Consider the following 8,456-nt stretch of genomic DNA (forward strand, 5'->3'; position numbering starts at 1 on the left):
CGAGGTCTAGGCGGTCTGTCGAGCGGATCAATCGGTCGGACCTGTTTGAACCTCTGATTTAACCAGCCGTAGCCCAGGTCGCGTTAGGTGTACGCGCGAACGTCACATTGTTTATGGATTCTATGGACGTAAAAAATGCGCTCAACCGATTTCGTCCTCGGGCATCGTGCAACCGGTTTTCATGAGAGCCGTTGGATCAAGCAGATCTCAGTCGTTAATCACCTCGTGGTGAACTATAAATAGGGGGCCGAGGGACCCCTCTTCTTCGCCAAAAATTCTGTGATTGAGCTCTCCCAAGGTTGCGTCGGAGTCTTTCAGCTCGCTCTTTCTTTGTATTTCGAGGTCGTCCTTCTCTTGGTGAGTTCGTGTTTTCCTTAGTTTGTTCTCCTTTGTTTTTTAATCATGTCTAGCTCTAGTATAGATAGGCTCTTAGGTGACTCTAGCGAGGTTGGGGGCGCCGAGGTGCAGTCCGCGGCCCCTATTGGGGAGGTCAGCTCGTCGCTGGGCGACTCCCCTCTTCGGTTTTTAGAGGGAACTTCTCTACCTGAAGTTGGGGAATCTCGGCCTAGCGAGCCCGAGGCTCGGGAGGAGGGACCGACCTCTAGGACAGAGGTCCCATCTTCTTCCCGGGGTCGGGATCTAGACGACTTCGGTCCTTCTATCTTGACCTCGGATAGGTTAATGTATTTAGTAGCTCGCTATCGTCTTCCCGATAACATAGTCTTTAGTGTTCCTCTAGGTCAATATCCTTGGGCTCACGATCCTTATGAGCTCGCGGTTTTTGAGGAGCAGCTCGCTGTCGGGCTGCGCTTCCCACTCCACCCCTTCATTATAGAGATAGTCAAGTTTTTTAACATCACCATCGACCAACTACACCCGAACTCAATCCAGAACATAGTAGGCACCATCTCCCTGTTCCATGAGTACAACCGACCTTTGTCCTTAGACGTCTTCAGTTCGATCTATGCGATAAAAAAGAATTCCGATTGACTGCGCGGGGACGTCAGACAAAGTTACTACATCTCTCCTCGGCCTGGGTTTAAAATCCTGTTTGGCAGCCCAAACAAGGTTCCGGCCTAGAAGAGGAGGTACTTCCTTGTCTGAAATCCTGAGGGATGGTCTTTTCCAACTCATTGGAGGGTGGCCATCAAGGATCCCGGGGTGAGTTTAGATGCGGAGATTAGGGCAGTTATCAACTCTTGGAGGGACCTCGGCCTAGAGATGAAAGATTTCTTGACCGAGGAGAAGCTTGTATGAGCTGGGTTGAGCCCACCTGGTAGGTCTCCACCTCGGTTTTTACTTTAAGGTTTTCTTTAGTTCGTGGCTAACCCTTTTTCCTACTTTTGCAGTTACCATGCTAGAGGTCGATGCAAAGGACCTTCTCAAGAGCTTTCAGAGAGGGAAGAAGAGGAAGGCTTCGAAGAAATCTCGTAGGGAGGCCGATCCTTCTGCCCTCGCCCCATCCGAAGTCCTTGCCCGGGAGCTGATCTCTACTAGGCTCCCCGAGGAGGAGGTCCGCCCTCACAAACTCCCTGAGGAGGAGGTCCGCCCTCAATCCCTTATAGTGGACTTGGACGAGGACCAGGAGGAAGACCTTCAGCCTCACGAGCCGGAGAGCACTTCCGCGCCCAAGCCTGAGTCCCCCAAAGAAAGCATAATGACCCCTCAGCTCGGACTGCTCAAGAGCAAGGGTGTCGTCTTTCCTTCCGAGGTCGCGGAATGGGCTGATATGCCTACAAGCCAGCTCGGAGGTTGGACTGCCAGCTACTGCATGGTGGTAAGTATCTTACTTTACATTTTATTTCCTTGTCAAACTTTCAAACGTACTTACCTCGGTTTTCTTTACTAGGTGAACTCCACCATTCGAGCTCGTATGTACCTTCCCCGAGTACCCGCCTTACTCGGTATGGACCTTCCCAGTTCGGTCCGAGCTTACTGACACTAGGCTCAGGTACCATGACTTTCCTGAGAACCAGGTTGCCAGCACGGAAGTGCCGTTTCTTGACCCATGCGTTATAGTACCGAGCCACCCTTTGCTGGTAGGCTGTAGTCCGAATGTATGCTAGGTCTCTTACTTCTTCCACCAGGTCGAGGTTGGTACAAAGCTCGTCGTCGTTTGCTTCTTCGTTGTATGCCTCCAGGCATAGTGTAGGCACCTCGATCTCGACTGGGATTACCGCTTCTGTGCCATAGGTGAGGTTAAAGGGGATTTCACCCGTGGCGGTCTTAACGGTGGTTCGGTAAGCCCATAGTACACTAGGCAGCTCGTCTACCCATAGTCCCTTATCTCGGGCTAAGCGGGCCTTTAGTCCACGGAGTATAGCTCTATTCGTGACTTCTGCCTATCCGTTTTCTTGAGGGTGTGCCACCGAAGTGAAGTTCTACTGTAATCTCAGTGCACCAACTCTGGAACTTGATATCTTCGAACTGCTTACCTTTGTCGGAGATAAGCACCTGAGGTAGTCCGAAGCGGCATACTATATTCCTCCAAAAGAAATTTTGTATATTGTAGGTTGTGATTGTTGCTAGGGGTTCCGTTTCCACCCACTTCGTGAAGTAATCCACTGCTGCTACCAGGAATCTCCTCTGTCCTGTCACTGGCGGGAATGGGCCAAGAATGTCGATTCCCCACTGTGTGAAGGGCTACGGGCTGGTGAGATGCTTCAGGTCGGCAGCAAGTCGGCGGTGGATGTTGGCGTGCCTTTGACATTTATCGCACTTCTTAACAAGCTCAAGTGTGTTTGCCTTCATTGTGGGCCAATAGTACCCCTGCCACAGCGCTTTCTGGGCGAGAGCCCTGCCCCCCAAGTGTCCACCATACAAGCCTTCATGAGTGTCGTGAAGAACGAGCTCGGCCTCAGAGGGTCGCAAGCAGCGCAAATAGGAGAGCCTAAAGGATCTCCGGTACAGCCGCCCGTCTATCATGACGTACTTGGCTTCCTAGCACTCTACCCTTCTGGCCGCATTGCGATTTGCAAGGAGGGTCCCGTGAAGCAGGTAGCTCGCGAGTGGGTCAATCCAGCTCGGCTCTGCTTGTGCAACAGGAGCGACCTCTTCTGCCCCCCGAGAATGCTGAGTCGGGGTAGGTTCTCTATATACACAGTCCTCATGGTGTTGCTGCTTGTGCTGGCTAACCGGGACAAGGCATCGGCCTCAATGTTCTCGGACCTTGGAATCTGCCTGATGAAATAGGACTGGAAGCTACGTAGAACTTCCCTGACCCTGGCTAGATAAGCGGCCATGGTGGGGTCACGAGCTTCATAATCACCAGTGACCTAGTTGACCACAAGCTGGGAATCATTGCAGAAGACAATGTGTTTAGCTTGAACTTCGTTCGCTAGAGTGAGCCTGACTATCAACGCTTCGTACTCTGCTTCATTATTAGATGCTAGGAACTCGAACCGAAGTGCGTACTCCAGCTTCACCCCACTTGGATCGTACAGAATAATGTCTGCCCCCGCTTCCATGTTGATTAGATGATCCGTCTACGTGGAAGATCCAGGGTTCCTCGTCCCAGGTCAGCCTTGCTCTAACCGGGATTGGTGCCGCACTGGTTGAAGCTTCCTCTCTGTGCTCGAGCTCGATCAATTTAGGGATTGCAGTGCTGAAGGTACATTCTGCAATGAAATCGGCCAAGGCTTGGGCCTTAATTGTCGTCCGAGGTTCGTATCGAATGTCGTACTCGCTGAAAGCGAGTTTGATGGCCCACTTCGTCAGTCTGCCAGATACCTCGGGCTTGAGTAGGATTTGCCTCAAAGGCTTGTTGGTGAGGACAACGACAGTGTGGGCTTGGAAGTATGGTTGAAGCTTCCGAGCTGCTATAACTAGCATGTATGCTAATTTTTCAATCTCCGGGTACCTTGTTTTGGTGTCCTGCAAAACCTTAGTGACATAGTAGATAGGTCGTTGGACCCGATTTACTTCCTTTATCAGTACCGAGCTGACTACCTCATCACTCGCGGAGAGGTACAACTTTAAAACATCACCCTCCTCGGGTTGGGTTAGAACCGGGATGCTAGCTAGGTATTTTTTAGCTCGTCGAAGGAGAGCTGGCATTCTTCGGTCCACTCAAAGTCTTTACTTTTCTTAATTGCTTTGAAAAAAGGCAGGCAGCGATCTGCCGACTTGGACATGAAGCGGCTCAAAGCGGCTATACGACCGTTCAGCCTCTGAACCTCCTTCAATTTACAAGGTGGCCTCATATCTAGGATGGCCTTTATTTTTTCAAGGTTGCCTTCAATGCCATGTCGGTTGACTATGTAACCCAAGAATTCACCCGATGTGACACCGAAGACACACTTGTTAGGGTTCAATTTCATGCTATACTTGCGCAAAACTTTAAAAACACATCGTAAATCATTTATTAAATATTTTGAAAACTGGATCTTAACGACCATATCATCTACATAGCATTCAACCTTATTGCTGATCAACGGCTCAAAGATTCTATTTACAAGTCTTTGGAAGGTCGCCCCGGCATTTTTTAGCCCAAAGGGCATGACCTTATAACAATACAGTCCCAGGTCGGTTATGAATGTCGTTTTTTCTTCGTCGGCAGTGTCCATCCTGATCTGGTTGTATCCTGAGTATGTGTCCAGGAAACTCAGCAACTCGTGCCCTAAGGTCGCATCCACTAGACGGTCGATCTTAGGGAGTGGGAAACAATCCTTCGGGCAAGCTTGATTCAGGTCGATATAATCGACGCACATGCACCATTTACCGTTGGCATTTTTTACCAGAACTGGGTTAGCTACCCAACTCGGGTAATGGACCTCCCTGATGAAATCGGCTGCAAGGAGCTTCTCGACCTCCTCATCAACTATCCTCTAGCACTCCGGGGCAAGGTTGCGTTTTTTTTGTCTAAATGCCTTGACTAAAGATTAGTGTTCAACTTGTGAGTTATAATTCTTGGATCTATTCCGGGCATCTCTGCCGCAGACCATGCAAATACATCTAAATTTTCAATTAAAAAACTTACCAGCTGAGAACAGAGTGGTTCCTCGATCGATGCACTGATCTGGAGAGTTCTAGCTAGATCTTCTTTTGAGACTGGGATGTGGACCGTCTCTTCGGTTGGCGTAGCTCGCTCCTTGGGATACTCCACAGGTCGCTCGAGCTCGATATCAACCGCTAGCGTGGCCTTCCCCTTGAGAGCGGCGACATAGCACTTGCGAGACTCGAGTTGGTCGCCTCGCACTACCCCTACTTCATAGTCCGTAGGGAACTTCATGGCCAGGTAGTAGGTGGAAACCACTGCGCGAAGTGCGTGGGTAATAGGCCGACCTACTATGGCATTGTACGGGGAGGGAGTCGTGACCACCAGGAATGTATGCTTGAACCTCACAATGTTGGGCCACATGCTGACCTCTACGGGTACTGAGACTCGCCCTAGCGGTCTGACCCCTTCATTGCTGAAGCACACCAAGGGTGTATCTGTCGGCTTGAGATTGCCTTCTTGGAACTGGAGCTTATTGAAGGCATCCTTGAATAAGATGTCAACTGAACTGCCCGAATCTACCAGGACGCACTTTACCTCGAAGTCATTCAGCCTCATTTTTATTACCAGGGCATCGTCATGGGGATACTGAACCTCATGCACATCATCCTCTGTAAAAAATATAGGGTCTTCGAGCCTAGGTCGCTTCGGTGGATTTTGCTCCTCACGCTCCAGTTCGCGAACCAAGGCTTTCCCTACTGCTGAGGTGCAGCCCGCGACGATGGACCCGCCAGTAATCATGTTGATTACTCTGCAGATCGGTCTCTCTTCTGGCAACTGTCTCTACGGCTGCTCACTCTGCCTACTGCTGGACTCGGGAGCATTTCTCCTTTGCTCCCCCTGCCGATCTGTCTGGTTTTTATTTTCCTTTTGTACAAAATTTTTTAAATATTCGCGACGGATGAGCTCTTCGATCTCGTCATAGAGATTTCTACAGTTTTTGATACTATGACCGTGATCTTTATGGAAATGACAATATACATTTTTATTTCTAGTGGCGGGATCTCCCCTCAACCGAGGTGGCCACTTCACATAGGAGGCGTCTTTGATCGCCATAAGAATTTCTCCCTGCTTCGCGTTGAGGTGCGTGTAAATCGTCCTTTCAACCGGAGGAGTTCGGGAACGCTGATCTGACTTGTTTCCTCCCCTGGTTGGGGACTTGCTTTTTCTTCGTTTGCTGCCACCGTTGCTCGGGTTGTCATCTTCTCTTTTTCTCTTCTCCGCTGGGGCTTCATTCTTTTGGTTCATCTCCTCTTCAGTCCCGATGAATGGTCAGCGAGCTTGAGGAATTCAGTGATATCCTTGGACTTGTTTGCCACTACGTGCCATTTAAATTCCCTGTGGGTAATACCCTTCTTTGCTGCCGTGAGCCTTATAGCGAGATCCAAGTCGGGAATCTATAAACATGTGTCGTTGAAGCATTTGATGTAGCTTCGGATTGACTCTCCTTCTCTCTGGACTATGCTGAGGAGGCTTTCTTGTGACCTCGGGCACTTCTTGCTGGTGATGAAGTGCGAGGTGAACATCTGAACGAACTGCACCCAACTTTTAATTGTCCCTGGCGCGAGGTTCCTATACAATGTGCGAGCTACTCCTTTGAAGGTCATAGAGAAGGCAACACACATGCAGGACTCATCAGCCCCAGCTAGTTGCATCTGGGACTGGAACGAGTCTACATGATCATTTGGGTCGAACGACCCATCATACTTATCCAACGGAGACACTTTGAAGTCCTTCAGCATTGGGGTCGCCAGGAGCTTGGAGGACAAAGGAGATGACCTGGAGAGGAGGGGAGCGGTCTTTGTGGCTTTCGAGCTCGCCTCCTCTTTACCTGTAGGCTTCTCAGGTTGACCAGGTCCAGCGAGCTAGCTTGGAACTACAGCTCAACGTGCCTTAGGATGCCACCTTTGCTGCCTCTTGACTGGCTTCGCATTAGTGCTGCTGACCTCAGTGTGGTCGGGTAATGTCCTGGCACAGAGTGGTTCAGACTGCTGACGTTGGCTGCTATGAATGGAGGGGCCTCACCTGGAGTCCGCGGCCAGAACCCCAAACCGGTTCCCTGCAAGCAAACATTCATGATGCGAGGGCCGAGGTGAAGTAGCTCTGGCGGGCTGAGTGTCTCCCGACCTGTTCACGTTCTACGAAGTGGGAGGAGTAACTTGCCTTTCCCTCATGCCGCGAGACGAGACCTGACTCCCAAGGGGATGTTGAATCTGGGAAGTCTCTCCCTGGCGAGGAGGGCGAGTGTTCTGACAACGGGACTTATTCTGCTATGCTGCCGAATGCCAAGGTGGAACCGGCTATTGATTCTGCTGCAGTGGTGGGAACTACTACTGGTAAATGTGGTGTAAAATCTATTGCTGGTAGTGCTGAAATTGTTGGACCTATTGCATTTGGACTTGAATAGCCCACACGTAGTGTACTAGGTCGTCGAGCTAATGCTGTCCGACTCTAGGGGGAACCACAGATGGTTCAGCAAAAGTTGCACCCACTACAAGAGGAAGTGAGGCGTTCACTGGCATAATTGATTGAGGCACGGTCAGCGTCGGGACCCCACCCGTGGAGAGCGGTATGGTGAACTGACCGATTCACATGGTCGATATCTGAGGTTGCCCCCGAAAACACTCATCTCATTATTTTGTCCGACATTGCTGGAGGATGCCATGGATTCTGGGTTTGTGATTCTTGGTGGAAAGAGATTTCTCGTAACGCTTCCCACAAACGGCGCCAACTGATGTAGCGCGATCTAGCTGCTCCCAGCTGGAGGTGATCTGGCTTCCAGACGGACGACGGACTGAACCTGCAAGGATATCAGAGAACTCGGGGATTCTAACCCGGCAAGGTCGCTCCGATGCTTAAGTCAGTAGGCTAGTAGCGAGCTGAAATTGCTTTGAAAGTAGAGAGCTTGAGAGCAGGAAAATCATGCATACCTTGCACCCCCGAGGGGTGGAGTCTTTATATAATGGAGTCCTCGCGGGTTTCGCGGAGCGGTTTTGGGATCCTCATCATGATGAGATCCGTTTCTGCGATAATGGGGAATAACTGATAGGGTTTATCGAGCCCACCTAAACCGGTTGGGAGGGAGATAAGGCTTACCGTTACGAGGCGTGATCCCGCAAGGCTCGGAATCTGATGGTGAGATCTTTGGGGTTGCCATGTAGTGGTCTATCAATATTACCCGAGCTACTGCTCTTTAGACCCGACCTGGGGCGAACGCCGAAGTGCCTTGGGACCGAGGTGGTCTTGATACGACCTTACACCGAGGTGAACTCGTCCCGAGGTGGTTCGATTACCCGAGCTCGATATGTTGTGAACTTGGCACGTTGGGCTGAGCTGTCATCTTACTAGGTAGGTCGTCCTTCATCATAAGATATTTCCGATCTGTGCTTGCAACATGATGTATGAAGAGGGTATGAGGAATATAAGAAATCCGATCTCCATCATTTCTTTGTTTTGTTAT

Source organism: Nelumbo nucifera, chromosome 1 (genome assembly GCF_055504915.1).
Source record: "Nelumbo nucifera cultivar China Antique chromosome 1, China Antique-T2T, whole genome shotgun sequence".
Lineage (NCBI taxonomy): Eukaryota > Viridiplantae > Streptophyta > Magnoliopsida > Proteales > Nelumbonaceae > Nelumbo > Nelumbo nucifera.